This window comes from Gossypium arboreum, unplaced genomic scaffold (assembly GCF_025698485.1).
Source record: "Gossypium arboreum isolate Shixiya-1 unplaced genomic scaffold, ASM2569848v2 Contig00363, whole genome shotgun sequence".
Taxonomy (NCBI): Eukaryota; Viridiplantae; Streptophyta; class Magnoliopsida; order Malvales; family Malvaceae; genus Gossypium; species Gossypium arboreum.
This window is the reverse complement of record NW_026440479.1, coordinates 1-17,399: the sequence shown is the minus strand read 5'-3', so window position 1 is coordinate 17,399 and position 17,399 is coordinate 1. Positions and strand designations below refer to the sequence as shown.

Below are 17,399 nucleotides of genomic sequence, written 5' to 3'. Positions count from 1 at the left end.
ATCAATTGAATATTTTATTTCCTATCAGAATACGCATACTAGATACAATCACTAGGGTTATTAACGAACAATGAGTGAATATTGAAAGAAACGATTCTCTTTTGTGAGAACCTAGAGTAGCAGTTCATTATATATGATAGGATAGAGCTCTTTTTTCTTTTGAATTAGAAATATCAATTTTCAATTAGAAATAGTGATTTCCCCATGTTGTGTAAAATCCGCACTGAAAAAATTGAAAAAAGAAATTTTTCTCCTATCAAGAACCTTTTTCGTAAAATCTCGTCTACTAATACAATAAGTTTCTATTCCAACACGGAGCCAAAAGGACAACATACAGGATGGGTAGAAGAAGTTGTGATGCTTGGCTCGATCCATGATCCGAAACCGTGGTATATAGGATAGAAAAGAATACACCAATCCTAAGGATCCATACATAGGATTAATTATGGACCCAGGAGAAAATTTGAGTTGTGTTTAGTCTTTTATTTTTGTATTTAAGATCTTGTATATCTAGATAAAAATATATCTATCAAAAATAAAGACAATAGAATCGGCTCAATCCTTTTAGTAAAAGATTGGGCTGAGTTTAATTGCAATTCAACAAACCGACAGTACTTACTGGATTATAAAGTATCCATTGCTTCGAATTCAAATTGGATTTATGAAGTTGGTTTATCTAATTTATCCACTGCGTCGAATTCAAATTTGATCGCCTTCCATACTTCACAAGCAGCAGCTAGTTCAGGACTCCATTTGCTAGCCTCGCGGATAATTTCATTACCCTCGCGGGCAAGGTCACGTCCCTCATTACGAGCTTGTACACATGCTTCTAAAGCTACTCGATTAGCTACAGCACCCGGTGCATTTCCCCAAGGGTGTCCTAAAGTTCCTCCACCGAATTGTAGTACGGAATCATCTCCAAAGATCTCGGTCAGCAGGCATATGCCAAACGTGAATACCCCCCGAAGCTACGGGCAGAACACCTGGCATAGAAACCCAATCTTGAGTGAAATAAATACCACGGCTTCGATCTTTTTCAATAAAATCATCACGTAGTAAATCAACAAAGCCCAAAGTTATGTCCCTTTCTCCTTCAAGTTTACCTACTACTGTACCAGCGTGAATATGATCTCCACCAGACATACGTAAAGCTTTAGCTAGTACACGAAAGTGCATACCATGATTCTTCTGTCTATCAATAACTGCGTGCATTGCGCGATGGATGTGAAGAAGTAGACCATTATCTCGGCAATAATGAGCCAAGCTTAGTATTTGCGGTGAACCCACCTGTTAAGTAGTCGCATTACGATAGGAACTCCCAATTCTCTAGCACACATGGCCCTTTTGATCATTTCTTCACATGTACCTGCAGTAGCATTCAAGTAATGCCCTTTGATTTCACCTGTTTCAGCCTGTGATTTAAAAATTGCTTCGGCACAAAATAAGAAACGGTCTCTCCAGCGCATAAATGGTTGGGAGTTCACATTCTCATCATCTTTGGTAAAATCAAGCCCGCCACGTAGACATTCATAAACTGCTCTACCGTAGTTCTTAGCGGATAACCCCAATTTAGGTTTAATAGTACATCCTAATAGGGGGCGACCATACTTGTTCAATTTATCTCTTTCAACCTGGATGCCATGAGGCGGGCCTTGGAAAGTTTTAATATAAGCAGTAGGGACTCGCAGATCCTCTAGACGTAGAGCGCGCAGGGCTTTGAACCCAAATACATTACCCACAATGGAAGTAAACATGTTAGTAACAGAACCTTCTTCAAAAGGTCTAAAGGGTAAGCTACATAACATATATATTGATCTTCTTCTTCCAGGAACGGCTCAATGTCGTAGCATCGCCCTTTGTAACGATCAAGGCTGGTAAGTTCATCGGTCCACTAACGGTTGTCCATGTACCAGTAGAAGATTCAGCAGCTACCGCGGCCCCTGCTTCCTCAGGCGGAACTCCGGGGTTGAGGAGTTACTCGAAGGCTGCCAAGATATCAGTATCTTTGACTTCATATTCAGGAGTATAATAAGTCAATTTATACTCTTTAACACCAGCTTTGAATCCAACACTGCTTTAGTCTCTGTTTGTGGTGACATAAGTCCTCCCTACAACTCATGAATTAAGAATTCTCGCAACAACAAGGTCTACTGATATAAATGAGGAGTTAATGAAACCTTTTCGAAGAAATCTTTCAAAAATTATCAACGAATCCGAAAGGTTCCTTATTAGACCATGGTATTTGATTCGCCAAATACATCATTATTCTATATTCTTTTCATATGTATGGCGCAACCTGATCCGTGTTTTCAAGTTTATAATTCCACTTTTTTTGAATCAAAATTTAAATGCAAATGAAATAAATGAAATAGAAATAGATAAGAAATAGATAAATAATATAAAATAATACTAATATATATTAGAATATATATATAATAGAATAGATAAATATATAATAGAATTAATATTCTAACATCTAATATAAATTATATATTATAAGCTCAATAAAATAAGAAATTCACCCTTGACAGTAATATATGTTGTATATGTAAATCCTAGATGAAAACAGGCGTAATTCGGCCCTGAAATGAAAAAAAGGAATATAGATGGAAAAGGGGGAGAGGTTGACGTAAAGTAAAAAAAAATCGATATGCTAAAATAAAATATGAAATGAAATTGAAACAAGGCTAATGAGATAGAAATAAGGAATCATAAATAGAGTTCGGGTTCGAATTCCATAGATAATATGGATGGTGTTGCTTTATAATGATGGACAAATGAAAGACTCTCCCAAAATTTTTATTTATCCACTTCCTATTTTGAAAATAGGTTGGTTGAACTTAAAATTCCTTCATTGAATAAGGAACCAATCCAATTGCATGCACTTGAATTGATGGGACCAACGAAATCGAGCGCTAACCCCATTTCTTCATTGAATTAACTGATCAACCTCCTGTCGAAGATTTATTTTGTATTAGATAATTTTGAAAAAAAATTGACATATTTCACTTATTATGAAAATAAATCCTACTACTTCTTGTTCCTGGAGTTTCCACGCTTGAAAAGAAAATCTGGGGCGTATTTCAAATCATCGGTCCAGTACTGATGTAGCCTTTCCCCGGCAAGATGCCTAATATTTACAACGCCCTAGTAGTTAAGGGTCAAGATACCGCCGGTCAACAAATTAATGTAACTTGTGAGGTACAGCAATTATTAGAAATAATCGAGTAGAGCTGTAGCTATGAGCGCCTACAGATGGTCTAACGAGAGGAATGAAGTGATTGACACGGGAGCTGCTCTATGTTCCAGTCGGCGGAGCGACCCTAGGACGAATTTTTAACGTGCTTGGGGAGCCCGTTGATAATTTAGGTCCTGTAGATACTGCACAACATCCCCTATTCATAAATCCGCGCCTGCTTTCATACAATTAGATACAAAATTATCTAGCTTTTTGAAACAGGAATTAAAGTAGTCGATCTTTAGCTCCTTATCGTCGTGGAGGAAAAATCGGACTATTTGGGGGGCTGGGTAGGTAAAACAGTACTCATTATGGAATTGATCACCAATACGCCAAAGCTCATGGGGCGTATCCGTATTTGGCGGAGTAGGTGAACGGACTCGTGAAGGAAATGATCTTTACATGGAAATGAAAGAATCTGGAGTAATTAATGAACAAAATCTTGCGGAACTTCAAAAGTGGTTTTAGTCTATGGTCAGATGAATGAACTGTAGGAGCTCGTATGAGAGTTGGATTGACTGCTCCAACTATGGCGGAATATTTAGAGATGTTAATGAACAAGACGTACTTCTATTTATAGACATCTTCCGTTTGTCCAAGGATCCGAAGTATTCTGCCTTTATTGTAGAATGCTTCCGCTGTAGGTTATCAACCCACCCTTAGTACCGAAATGGGCACTTTACAAGAAAGAATTACTTCTACCAAGGAGGGATCCATAACTTCTATTCAAGCAGTTTATGTACCTGCGGATGATTTGACCGACCCTGCCCCTGCCACAACATTTGCGCATTTAGATGCTACTACCGTACTATCAAGAGGATTAGCTGCCAAAGGTATTTATCCAGCGGTAGATCCTTTAGACTCAACGTCCACTATGCTCCAACCTCGAATCGTTGGTGAGGAACATTATGAAACTGCGCAAAGGGTTAAGCAAACCTTATGAAGCGTTACAAAGAACTTCAGGACATTATAGCTATCCTGGGTTGGACGAATTGTCCGAAGAGGATCGCTTAACCGCAGTGAAAGCGCGAAAATTGAGCGTTTCTTATCACAACCCTTTTCGTAGCGGAAGTATTTACCGGTTCCTCGGGAAATATGTTGGTCCAGCAGAAACAATTAGAGGATTTAAATTGATCCTTTCCGGAGAATTAGACGGTCTTCCTGAACAGGCCTTTTATTTGGTAGGTAACATCGACGAAGCTACTGCGAAGGCTACGAACTTAGAAATGGAGAGCAAATTGAAGAAATGACCTTAAATCTTTGCGTACTTTACCCTAATCGAATTGTTTGGGATTCAGAAGTGAAAGAAATCATTTTATCTACTAATAGCGGACAAATTGGCGTATTATAAAATCACGCGCCTATTGCCACAGCTGTAGATATAGGTATTTTGAGAATACGCCTTAACGACCAATGGTTAACGATGGCTCTGATGGGTGCTTTTGCTAGAATAGGCAACAATGAAATCACTATTTTAGTAAAATGATGCGGAGAAGGGTAGTGACATTGATCCACAAGAAGCTCAGCAAGCTCTTGAAATAGCGGAAGCTAACTTGAGGAAAGCTGAAGGCAAGAGGCAAACAATTGAGGCAAATCTAGTTCTCAGACGGGCTAGGACACGAGTCGAGGCTATCAACGCGATTTCGTAACGAGTTGGTTAATCGAAAGAATTTCCGTAGAAACAGAACTTTCGTTTATACATCCCATTTTGATTTCTGCTGATTAAATAGAATCAAATACAATCAAAAGTGAAATCAGATTTTGATCTAACGAAAAATTTGAAAATTGAAAACGGAAATAGAATAGGATGAAAAAGATAGAAAATCAATAAAAGAAGGTGGGTAGAAAAACTTATTAGACACCGGGATCGATGGTATCTAATAAGTTCTACCTACTATTGGATTTGAACCAATGACTCCGCCGTATGAAAGCAATACTCTAACCACTGAGTTAAGTAGGTCATTTATTATCATAAGGAATCATAAAGAGAAAGAAAAGGGACCTATTACATCGATGGATTATAAATCCAATATTACTTCTAAGCAATACCAATCAAACCGACCAAAAGGGTATGATTATGATGTTGGATCATGTAATATTCATCTTGACAAGAAATTATCTACATAATATGATAAAATATGTATCACAAACACAAGGGCTATAGCTCAGTTGGTAGAGCACCTCGTTTACACGTGCGCCAATGTTTTCAGGGAAGTCTATCATGCAATCAAAAGAATTGATCTTTTGAGAAATCGATGTCTTACTCCATTACTTTGAAGGAACAAAACAAGAGAACAATAGCCTGATAATGGTTCGGTCCGATTGGGTGTTTAGGCAAGATCCGAATCGAACCCATCATTGATTTGAGATATTGATAGGTGAATACCTGGTCTATTCAATGCTAGGCATAATGAGTATAAGGACCTCAAAATGCTCTTTTCGTCCTATGAATCTTAAGGTGTATGAAGTTTCATGTTTGATTTTTAATCAGGATGGTAGAGACTCCATTTAACTTAGGTTGATCTAGCCAGAAGCAGACCTACGTCAAGATAACCTTCCCTCTTTGAAACACTTTGGAAGTGCTCCTGTATCAGTAATGAATCAGAGCACAATGAATCAGAGCACACGGAATGCTTCTTTTTTCTGTTAGAAAAAATATATATACGGTAGACTAACTGATATTTTATCAGTTAATGAAAGAGCCCAATGCAAAAAAAAATGCATGTTGGGTCTTTGAAATAGGCCGAATCATTTTGATAATAATCAGTTGATCTGTTTACTGAGAAGGTCTACGGTTCGAGTCCGTATAGCCCTATATTTTCGAATTTTCTATTTTATTAATTTTAAATATTCATTAAATTTATTAAATTAAAATGAAAATAATAATATTTTAAAACTAAAGCAAACAAAACAATAAAATAAAGAATATCCAAATACAACTAAAAATAAAAATCTAGTTTTTTTCCTAATTATTGTATTTTGTTGATTGAACTGGTCGCTTCCAGTTGCTTGGTTAAAATCATTCTAAGCTCGCTCACAGGAGATCACTAGAGTATAACCCTGAAAACAAAAGCGCATTTCAACGGATCCAACTCTTTTTTTTTCTTGGATAAGAATAAAATAAACAAAACCCCATTTTCTTAATTAATCCTCGCGGGTAGATTGATTTTTGATTGATTCTATATAAATATATAAAATAAAAATTTCTATTTATTCTAAATCTATAATTTGAATTTATATTTAGAATAAATAGAATTTCGAATTAAAAGTTTTTTATTTCTAAAATTTAATAAATATTAGATATTAGTTAGATATTAGAATTCCTTTATTTAGAAAAATCCGAAATGAAGTGAAACGAAAAGTATTTTGTTTTGGATTTGTATAGTATTATATCATATATAGTATAAATATATATTTATACTAGTATTATACAAATTAGTACTATATCGAAATGAAATCGAAATAAGTGGAATGTAAATAAAATAGGATTAATTCCAATCAATAAATCTTAAAACGCAACATGGAACACCGCAAACAAACGAAACTGGACGATTCGATCAAACTGAATTGTTGTTTTGACTAAACAAACAGTTGCGGATGACTTGACAATGAATTCCAGGTCGAAGCGACTAATCCGATCTATTTTTCACATTCATAGGAGTTCGTCTATGTTTCTGCTTTACGAATATGATATTTTCTGGGCATTTTAATAATATCAAGTGCTATTCCTATTTTGGCATTTCTAATTTCTGGAGTTTTAGCCCCGATTAGAAAGGGTCCAGAAAAACTTTCTAGTTATGAATCGGGTATAGAACCAATGGGCGATGCTTGGTTACAATTTCGAATCCGTTATTATATGTTTGCTCTAGTTTTTGTTGTTTTTGATGTTGAAACGGTTTTTCTTTATCCATGGGCAATGAGTTTCGATGTATTGGGGTATACCGTATTCATAGAAGCTTTCATTTTCGTGCTTATCCTAATTGTTGGTTCAGTTTATGCATGGCGAAAAGGAGCATTGAATGGTCTTAGTTCCTGAATATTCAGATAATAAAAAGAAAGAAAAAAGTCAAAATAATAATAACATTGAGTATGAATTCCATCGAATTTCCCTTACTTGATCGAACAACCCAAAATTCAGTTATTTCAACTACATTAAATGATCTTTCAAATTGGTCAAGACTTCCAGTTTATGGCCGCTTCTTTATGGTACCAGTTGTTGCTTTATTGAATTTGCTTCATTAATAGGCTCACGCTTGACTTTGATCGTTATGGGCTGGTACCAAGATCGAGTCCTAGACAGGCAGACCTAATTTTAACAGCTGAACAGTAACAATGAAAATGGCGCCTCTTTTAGAGATTATATGAACAAATGCCCGAACCTAAATATGTTATTGCTATGGGCGTGTACAATTACAGGAGGGATGTTCAGTACTGATTCTTATAGTACTGTTCGGGGTCGATAAGCTAATTCCGTGGATGTCTATTTGCCGGGCTGTCCCCTAAACCTGAGGCAGTTATAGATGCTATAACAAAACTTCGTAAGAAAATATCTCGCGAAATCTATGAAGATCGAATTAGATCTCAACAGGGGGATCGGTGTTTTACTACCAATCACAAGTTTTGTCTTGTACGCAGTACTCGTACTGGAAATTATAATCAAGGATTGCTCTATCAACCACCATCTACTTCAGAGATTCCTCCTGAAACATTTTTCAACTACAAGGGTTCACTATCTTCCCATGAATTAGTAAATTAGGTAGGATTTTTTTTACAGAAACAGACAACGAATTAATCTTCATAAATTGATTTCATCATAAATGCGAAATACTTATCTTATAAAATGACAAATAAAAAAGAAAAGTGCGGAGAGATAAAAGATGCAGGGTCGTTTGTCTGTTTGGCTAGTCAAACACGGGCTAGTTCATAGATCTTTGGGCTTCGATTACAGGAATAGAGACTTTACAAATAAAGCCTGAGGATTGGCATTCCATTGCTGTTATTTTATATGTATATGGTTACAATTATCTACGTTCCCAATGTGCCTAATGATGTAGCACCAGGCGGACTGTTAGCCAGTGTGTATCATCTTACGAGAATAGAGTATGGTGTAGATCAACCGAAGAGGTATGTATAAAAGTATTTCCAAGGAGTAACCTTAGAATTCCGTCTGTTTTCTGGTTTGAAAAGTTCGATTTTCAAGAACGAGAATCTTATGACATGTTGGGAATCTCTTATGAAAATCATCCACGACTGAAACGTATCTTAATGCCCGAAAGTTGGATAGGTGGCTTTTACGTAAGGATTACATTGCCCCAATTTTTATGAAATACAAGACGCTCATTGAATGATAAGAAACTAATTACAACTTCGAATATTCAAGGAATATTTGTACATTCTCTTCTAGCTCAAACAGAGGAATTGAGGTTTCATTCGTATTCTTATGGATAGGCTAATAAATAAAAAGAAATAAAAGACAATACATCATTGAGATTCTCGATTTTGAAGAGACTTTTATTTATATTTATTTTATTTCGGACGAGCTGAGACAATAGGATGAACAACAAGGTTCTGTACTGTGAACTTTGTATCGCGCACATCACTTAGATGAACTCTAGAGAGTCGTATAGAAGGGAATGAAGAAATGGAATGAAAGAGAATACAAAATAAAATGAAAGGATCGGCTTTATTTGTACTGTAGCTGAGATGAGTCTTGGTTATTTCTATCCTGAACTCCCTAGACCTGACTTTTGTTGGGCCTTTCAACCAACTATTTTTATTTTAATCTTTTAATTAAATATGTATGAAGTATTACCATTCTTTTGAATGTGAGAAGCAGTGTGAACAAATAAAAAGAAGAGGAAAGATAAGCAAATTTTGTCTTTACTACATTATAATAGACACATTAGAATAGACTCTTTGCTCATTTTAAAAGAGAAAAAATACAAAATAAAATAAATAAAGAGAGGGTTTACTCAGATACCTAGCTAGATAAGTATGTATTATGTCGATCCATATCAATTAATTTGTAGAGTAGATACTCATACAAATTAATCATATGCCAGGAACCAGATTTGAACTGGTGACACGAGGATTTTCAGTCCTCTGCTCTACCAACTGAGCTATCCCGACCATTACCGACGCATTATCCTCATAATACTAGATGACTTGGGTCTATGTCAATTAAAAATGAAAACAAAAAACGAAAAGTATTAAATTAAAAGTCTCGAACAGGAATTTCTGGATCTTCAAAAGGAAGACTTTGTAAATTTCCATATGAGTAATCATATGTATTATGAATCATTCAAATAGGTATTCCTTGCTCAAGAGATTTTACGTATATCATATATATATCACATCACACTATATCACAAGACTTGTGATAAGAGAACAAAATTCTGCTATGCTAGGATACGCTTGTAAAACGGCAAAGAATAGGATGAATGAGAAACATGAGGAACTTTGAACCACTAACAAAAAGGGTAGGATAAAATAAACAGCAAACGGGCTTTTGGGGTTGGGGATAGAGGGACTTGAACCCTCACGATTTTTAAAGTCGACGGATTTTCCTCTTACTATAAATTTCATTGTTGTCGGTATTGATATTGACATAGAACGGACTCTATTCTTTATTCTCGTCCGATTAATCAGTTTTTCAAAAGATTTATCAGACTATGGAGTGAATGATTTGATTAATGACTATTCTATTCGATTCTTTCTTCAACTTGGAATCGATTCACAACAATTCTTTTTATTTTTCATATTTTCATATAAATATAAATTGATATTGCATATATAGAAATAAAAAAAAATACGGGTTCGGTTCGTCTTTTTGAGATAGTTTTTCATTAGTATACCCATAAAAAAATAGGTATATCTTGCATCCTTTCTAGAGTTTCGATATTCGATATAAGGATTCCTTTACCAACAGTCAACCCCATTTGTTAGAATAGCTTCCATTGAGTCTCTGCACCTATCCTTTCCTTTTTTTCTTATTCTCGCTTGCTGAACCTTTGTTCATGTTTATTTTCGTAAAATAATAAAATAATAGGATTTGCCTCAGGATTGCCCATTTTCATTCCAGGGTTTCTCTGAATTTGAAAGTTATCACTTAGTAGGTTTCCATACCAAGGCTCAATCCAATTAAGTCCGTAGCGTCTACCAATTTCGCCATATCCCCTTTTGTGTCTTGAGATTAGGATCTCATTAGGATGCCCTCCTTCCCCTTTCTCTTTTCCCTTCTTTCATTTGTTTATTTTCGTTTATTTATTTGCTTTTTTATGCGAAACCGTTGAATTTAGTAGATATAGATACAGATTCTTATATCGAAGGGTCTTTACCTATTTTCTTGTTTGTTTATCCGTTTTTCGTCTCTATCGGAGACCCATATTAATTTTTATTTGGTCCAAAAATATTTTATCATTTCTGTATTCGCAATTCAATATAGATGGGTATTTCATAATATATATATGTCCCTCTCAGTTTTCAGGCAATTTGGTGGAATACTGAAGGGTCGATTTTTTTTTCGTCTTAGCTTCTGTCTTTATGAATGAAAACAAAAGAAAGGAGTCTCATTATGATCTGGATTTCATTTCTATGGGTTGCATCTTTTTTTCTTTAATTTATTTTTATTCTTATTATTAGACTATCCTATATAACCATAATAACTAAAAAATAAAATGAAAATTGAATTTATTCATTATTAAAATGAAAATGAAATTAATTATTTTTTTTATAGTATAATAGCTAGAACTAATTATTTCTATTTAATAACTAGAACTAATTATTCCATTCATTTCTATTTCGAATTCGAAGATAATTCAAATTTTTGAGTCTAAAAGAGTTTCATTCTAATTATCTAGACTTATAACGTTTCATTTATATAATCATAAAATATATAACTGCATAAAAAGATTTTGACTCTAATTATCTCTATTTAGAACTCTAAACTAAATAGAAATAAATTTAATCTAGATTAAATCTATTAAATCGATCGATTAAATGAAATTATATAAAAATTTTCTATTTCTATATAATTTAGATGTAAAATATACTAAAATATAAAATAAACTAGAAAAATAAAATGGAGTCAGTAATATTAGTAATATTACTATATTAATATAAAAGAAATATAACTAAGATATAAAAAAGATATTAAATATATTAAATATATAAAATATATAGATAAATAATAAATATATATATAAAATTTTAATTTAAATCGAATTATTAGATTCTATCAACATTAGCTTGAATATTAGATTGAATCTACCATTATTATATTAAATATGTTATATTTATATTAAGTTTATATTAAGTATGGCATTAAAATTAGAAAAATTCTAGTTTTTCTAAATTGAGTCTCTAATTCATATTAATAATTCATATTAATTATGAATAACTAATAGATAGTTAATAGATAAGATCTAATAGTTTGCTGAATCCCTATGGATACCAAATTTCTATTTATTTCCCGCTTAGCTCAGAGGTTAGAGCATCGCATTTGTAATGCGATGGTCATCGGTTCGATTCCGATAGCCGGCTTTCCTATTTGTTTGCTTTTTGCCTTTTTACATAATTTAGAATGTTTTTTGAAATCAAAGAACAAACAGTGAAAAGCTTTTTCCCCTTTCTTTCCAATTCTTTCCAAAGGTCAACAATCTGTTTATTATCTCGTCGAAACTTCCAATTAGGGATCAATTTGAGGAGTTAGATCTTGCAGAATAAATCAAGAAAAAAGGGAAACTCTTTGGTTTAATTTATTTATCTATTTATTATATTCAATTTATTTATATATTATATCTATTTTATTATATATATTCTAAATATTTTATATCTAAATATTTTATATATTTTATATTTATATATTAATATTATTTTATATATTATATATATATTTATTTCTATTTTTGTATACATTATACAATACAAAAAACAAAAAGTAAAGTATGGATATTGATCCAATTCATCTCATTAATATTTGTAGTACAATCCTTCAGTCGATTTCGCTTCATTTAGTTCAGTTTTAATTTCGGTTTATGAAATTTCAATAAAATTCAAATTAATAAGGAGTCCTTATGTCACGTTACCGAGGGCCTCGTTTCAAAAAAATACGCCGTCTGGGGCTTTACCGACTAACTAGTAAAGGCCAGAGCCGGAAGCGATCTTAGAAACCAATCGCGCCCCGGTAAAAATCTCAATACCGTATTCGTTTAGAAGAAAAAACAAAATTGCGTTTTCATTATGGCCTTACAGAACGACAATTACTTAAATACGTTCGTATTGCCAGAAAAGCCAAAGGGTCAACAGGTCAGGTTTTACTACAATTACTTGAAATGCGGTTGATAACATCCTTTTCGATTGGGTATGGCTTCGACTATTCCTCAAGCCCGTCAATTAGTTAACCATAGACATATTTTAGTTAATGGGCGTACAGTAGATATACCAAGTTATCGCTGCAAACCCGAGATATTATTTCAGCGAGGGATGAAAAAAAATCTAGAACTCTGATTCAAAATTATCTTGATTCATCCACCAATGAGGAATTACCAAAACATTTGACCTTTCACACATTACAATATAAAGGATTAGTCAATCAAATAATAGATAGGAAATGGGTTGGTTTGAAAATAAATGAATTGCTTGTCGTAGAATATTATTCTCGTCAGACTTAAACCTAACTAAAATAACAAAACAAGGGTTCTGCCCCCTTTTCACCTGAGTTAAGGTTAAGTAAAGGAAGACAGGGGAATGGGTTTGATTCGAGATTTTCTCCTATTCAATGTATGATAGATACGTAAGGAGATTTTCATCCCCTGGCATGCTATTTTACGTATTCCATATTAAAAAGGAATTTGGGAATAGAGAACTAAAGAAGGGTCTAATTCTTTAGTATATGTTCTTATTTGAAGGTATTGTAGCTCAGTTACATTGGCGAATTAGGTGAAGGTGCGGAAAGAGAGAGATTCGAACCCTTGGTAAACAAGAGTCTAGTATATAACGGTTCAATGCTTACGCCTTGAACCACTCGGCCATCTCTCCTATATAATTATTATGGCTGATACCCCGAGTGAATAGCGAGTTACTCATATTAGATTGTTCGATAGGTACGAACAATATCAATTCTAATCTAGGAAACTTGCTATAAAAAATAGAAAACTTTTCATCACTTTTTTTTTATCACTTTTTCTTTAGCCTGGGCTCAAAGAATTTTTAAAAATGGAATGGGTCCACTTTTATATTATTTCGTACTGTATTAATTTCCTTTGTTTGTGAGATCATTTTATTTTCTCACGAGGGGTAATCGAAAAGAGTTATAGAATGGATTGCTAACTGCGCTTAGATCGCAGATAAAATGGAAATTTTATTGATAAGACCTTTTCAAATTGTGTGCCAATATCTTATTACGAATAATTCCGACAACTTCAGGAGAAAAAGAGGCATTTACTCATTACAGAGATGGTGCGATTTTGATTATTATTATATATATATTTTACTTTTATTCTCTTTATTCTTTATTTATTATTTACTTTTTATTTACTTTACCACTCTCAGTCTTTGTAAGATACACATTATTCAGAATAGAAAAAGGCTATTGAAAACAAAAAAGAAATCTACGGTTGTTGAAGGTGAAGTTTATAAATAAAGCAATTCCTTCTGTTGTATCCTGATTAATGCAACCTCAGATGCTTCAATTGTTGATTCGAGTATTGATGAAAGGTTACACCTATGGGTCTGTATTGTGGTCAACCCTACTACACTAGTACCAATAGGCGGCAGAGGAAGAAGTACGCCTAGGAATCAACACGAAAACTTTGTTATTAATATCACATCTTTATCGGGATCGAACTAAGAGAAATGGTTAAAAAACAAACATCCATCTTGTTCGTACTTTGATACCTATAAACCTCTCGAAGATTGTTGAAGGACTAATTCCAAAATTAAGGAGCGTTGAGAACAAAGAAAATTGTTGGAGTTTACTTTTTTATCTAGTACGAACACGCTTGATGGTAAGAAAAGATCTTTGCAAGAGGGTTGGCTAGAGATTTCTTGTAAAAAACATTAGCCCTGTCTCAGTTCATAATGACAATATTTCGACCTTTTTTTAATTCCATGGATTATTCTCATTATGCACATAGGAGGAGCCAATGGTGAAAATCTCATGTACGGTTTTGGAACGGAGAATCTTTGAATCGAATGACGACCGTAACGGATGTCGGCTCAATCCGAAGGAAATTATGCGGAGGCCTTATAGAATTATTATGAAGCTATGCGACTAGAAATTGATCCTCATGATCGAAGTTATATACTATATAACATAGGCCTTATTCACACAAGTAATGGAGAGCATACAAAAGCTTTAGAATATTATTTTCGAGCACTAGAACGAAACCTGTCTTTACCACAAGCTTTTAATAATATGGCTGTGATCTGTCATTACGTGCGACTATCTCCACTATAGAAATAAAAAAGGAAAGAAAGAGCAAATACGCTAGTAAATAAATACGCTAGTAAATAAACACGCTAGTAAATAAAATACTAGAAAAAAAAATAGGCTTTCTACATATTGCATCGTCCAAAAAACGATTTTTATCAGCTGTAACAAAAAAAGAAACTTCATAGAAGTCAGAACATGAAGAAATATATATGCTCAGATACTTTATTCTATGGATAAAGATCTAATTGATAGAGGAAGCACCGTAAAGATCAATTAGCGAGGTTTTGAGCCGATACAATAAATAAGAACTGCTTATTTATGTCATGATATGAGATAAAAATTAGGAATCGACTTATGTAATAGAGCCGATCCCCTAAGTTATTGAGCAGCGGTGTAGCATCAGATCCCAAAGACAGTAAGTCTTTTTTATGAGGAAGAAGTCTTTTTCAAGGATTCTATATAAATTTCTATATGATATGAAACCGAGATAGTTACCTTTCAGAAAAATCTAACGGACGACAGCCCCGAAATGCCTATGCTTTATTTTTCTGAAGGTGGGAGAAAAGATAAAACTTATTATTAATTTAATCCAAATTAGAGTTTGAAACTCATGTAATTAACCCCTTTTGGTTAACCCGAGACAAATCAATAGATCTATGAGAAATCTCATTCAATTGATATATGGTAGGTAAAAATGGGATACAAAAAGAATTGACTGCCGAGCCGTATGAGGTAGGAAACTCTCAAGTACGGTTCTAAGGGAAGGAATTGAAACGCCTATTTCGACCCGGGGAGAACAGGCCATTCGACAGGGGGATTCTGAAATAGCGGAGGCTTGGTTCGATCAAGCCGCTGAGTATTGGAAACAGGCTATAGCGCTTACTCCTGGTAATTATATTGAAGCGCAGAATTGGTTAAAGATCACGCGGCGTTTCGAATAAGAACAAGAGCTCTCTGTTTATTTATTATTATTTTAGTTTTAGGATTCGAAATTCGAATTAGAAATTAGAGAATTCTATTTAATTCTATTTCTATTTAATTTCTATTAAATCCATTTATTTAATATTTAATTTAATTAAATAAATTACGGTACTATTTAAATTATTAAATTGATTTTCTAGTCAATTTGACTATTTAAATTAAATAGTAAAAATATTAATTTAATTGGAATTAGCATAATTGTGTAATGGTTTGGTTTTGCTGGACCCATGGGTAAAATAAAACGGAGCATTTCTCTCTTTGGGAAAACCAATCAAAGAATTTCATTATCTCCTTCTCAAATCGTTCTATTTCGTTTGATATTTCGTAAGGATAAGTAATACACGGATATAGCAAAATAAAATATATATATAATATATATATATTTTCTGCTTCTATTTCTATTAAAACTAAAACTAATAAAACCCTCAAATGACTAACTATCGATACTGGAGTATCCTAGTAATGAATGTGCACGTGATTTGGGATAGAGTAATATTGTTTGTTCTATCTATGTAAGACAAAAAACTCCACCTCGGAACTTCTAATTGAGATATGAATACACTCACACCGGTTGCACAAAAAATGGGTTTTGCACCAATGTAAGTAAAGTCCGAAAAGGTTTTATAAGATTAAAAGGTCCGTTGAGCGCCTCATGGATATGTCATAATAGATCCGAACACTTGCCCCGGATCGACTTCCAGATCATAATTGTTTCTAGTGAATAACTAAAGAAAAAATAGATAGATAAAAATAGATAGATAGATGACAGATAGAGAAAGAAACTAATTATGCGTCGTCTCTCATAGGTTCACTAATTACTGACTGTTGGCGGGTCTCTTTGTATGTGTTGGTCCGGAAAGAGGAGGACTCAATGATTATTCGTTCGCCGGAACCCAGAAGTAAAATTTTGGTAGATAGGGATCCCGTAAAACTTCTTTCGAGGAATGGGCTAGGCTGGCCATTTCTCAAGAACAATAGCTAAGGGACCCGATACTACCACTTGGATCTGGAACCCACATGCCGATGCTCACGATTTCGATAGCCATACCAGTGATTTGGAGGAGATCTCTGCAAAATATTTAGTGCCCATTTCGGCCAACTCTCCATCATCTTTCTTTGGCTGAGCGGCATGTATTTCCACGGTGCCTGTTTTTCCACTTATGAAGCATGGCTCAGCGATCCTACTCACATTGGACCTAGCGTTCAGGTGGTTTGGCCAATAGTGGGCCAAGAAATCTTGAATGGCGATGTGGGTGGGGGGTTCGAGGAACATAAATAACTCCTGGTTTTTTCAGATTTGGCGAGCATCTGGAATAACTAGTGAATTACAACTCCATTGTACCGCAATCGGTGCATTGGTCTTTGCGGCCTTAATGCTTTTTGCCGGTTGGTTCCATTATCACAAAGCGGCCCCAAAATTGGCTTTGGTTCCAAGATGTAGAATCCATGTTGAATCACCATTTAGCAGGGCTACTGGGACTTGGGTCCCTTTCAAAGGCGTGGGCATCAAGCATATGTATCTTTACCGATAAACCAATTTAAATGCTGGAGAGACCCTAAAGAGATCCCACTTCCCCATGAATTTATCTTGAATCGTGATCTTTGGCTCAACTTATCCCAGTTTTGTTGAGGGAGCACCCCATTTTTACCTTTGAATTGGTCAAAATATGTGAATTTCTTACTTTTCGCGGAGGATTAGATCCAGTGACTGGGGTCTATGGTTGACTGATATTGCACACCATCATT

The 17,399-nt window shown here is 34.3% G+C and overlaps 2 non-coding genes and 4 pseudogenes across 2 annotated transcripts; 4 read left to right on the top strand and 2 right to left on the bottom strand.

Moving 5' to 3' along the window:
* Window positions 1-245: 245 nt before the first annotated feature.
* On the bottom strand, window positions 246-2,099 carry LOC128288969 (ribulose bisphosphate carboxylase large chain-like; annotated as a pseudogene).
* Window positions 2,100-3,111: 1,012 nt separating this feature from the next.
* On the top strand, window positions 3,112-4,490 carry LOC128288965 (ATP synthase subunit beta, chloroplastic-like; annotated as a pseudogene).
* A 4,804-nt stretch (window positions 4,491-9,294) lies between these two features.
* On the bottom strand, window positions 9,295-9,367 carry TRNAF-GAA (transfer RNA phenylalanine (anticodon GAA)). The gene has a single exon. It is a non-coding gene; the product is annotated as a tRNA-Phe (tRNA).
* Window positions 9,368-11,706: 2,339 nt separating this feature from the next.
* Window positions 11,707-11,779, top strand: TRNAT-UGU (transfer RNA threonine (anticodon UGU)). Its single transcript has one exon. It is a non-coding gene; the product is annotated as a tRNA-Thr (tRNA).
* Window positions 11,780-12,848: 1,069 nt separating this feature from the next.
* Window positions 12,849-15,633, top strand: LOC128288963 (photosystem I assembly protein Ycf3-like; annotated as a pseudogene).
* Window positions 15,634-16,235: 602 nt separating this feature from the next.
* On the top strand, window positions 16,236-17,308 carry LOC128288966 (photosystem I P700 chlorophyll a apoprotein A1-like; annotated as a pseudogene).
* Window positions 17,309-17,399: the final 91 nt, after the last annotated feature.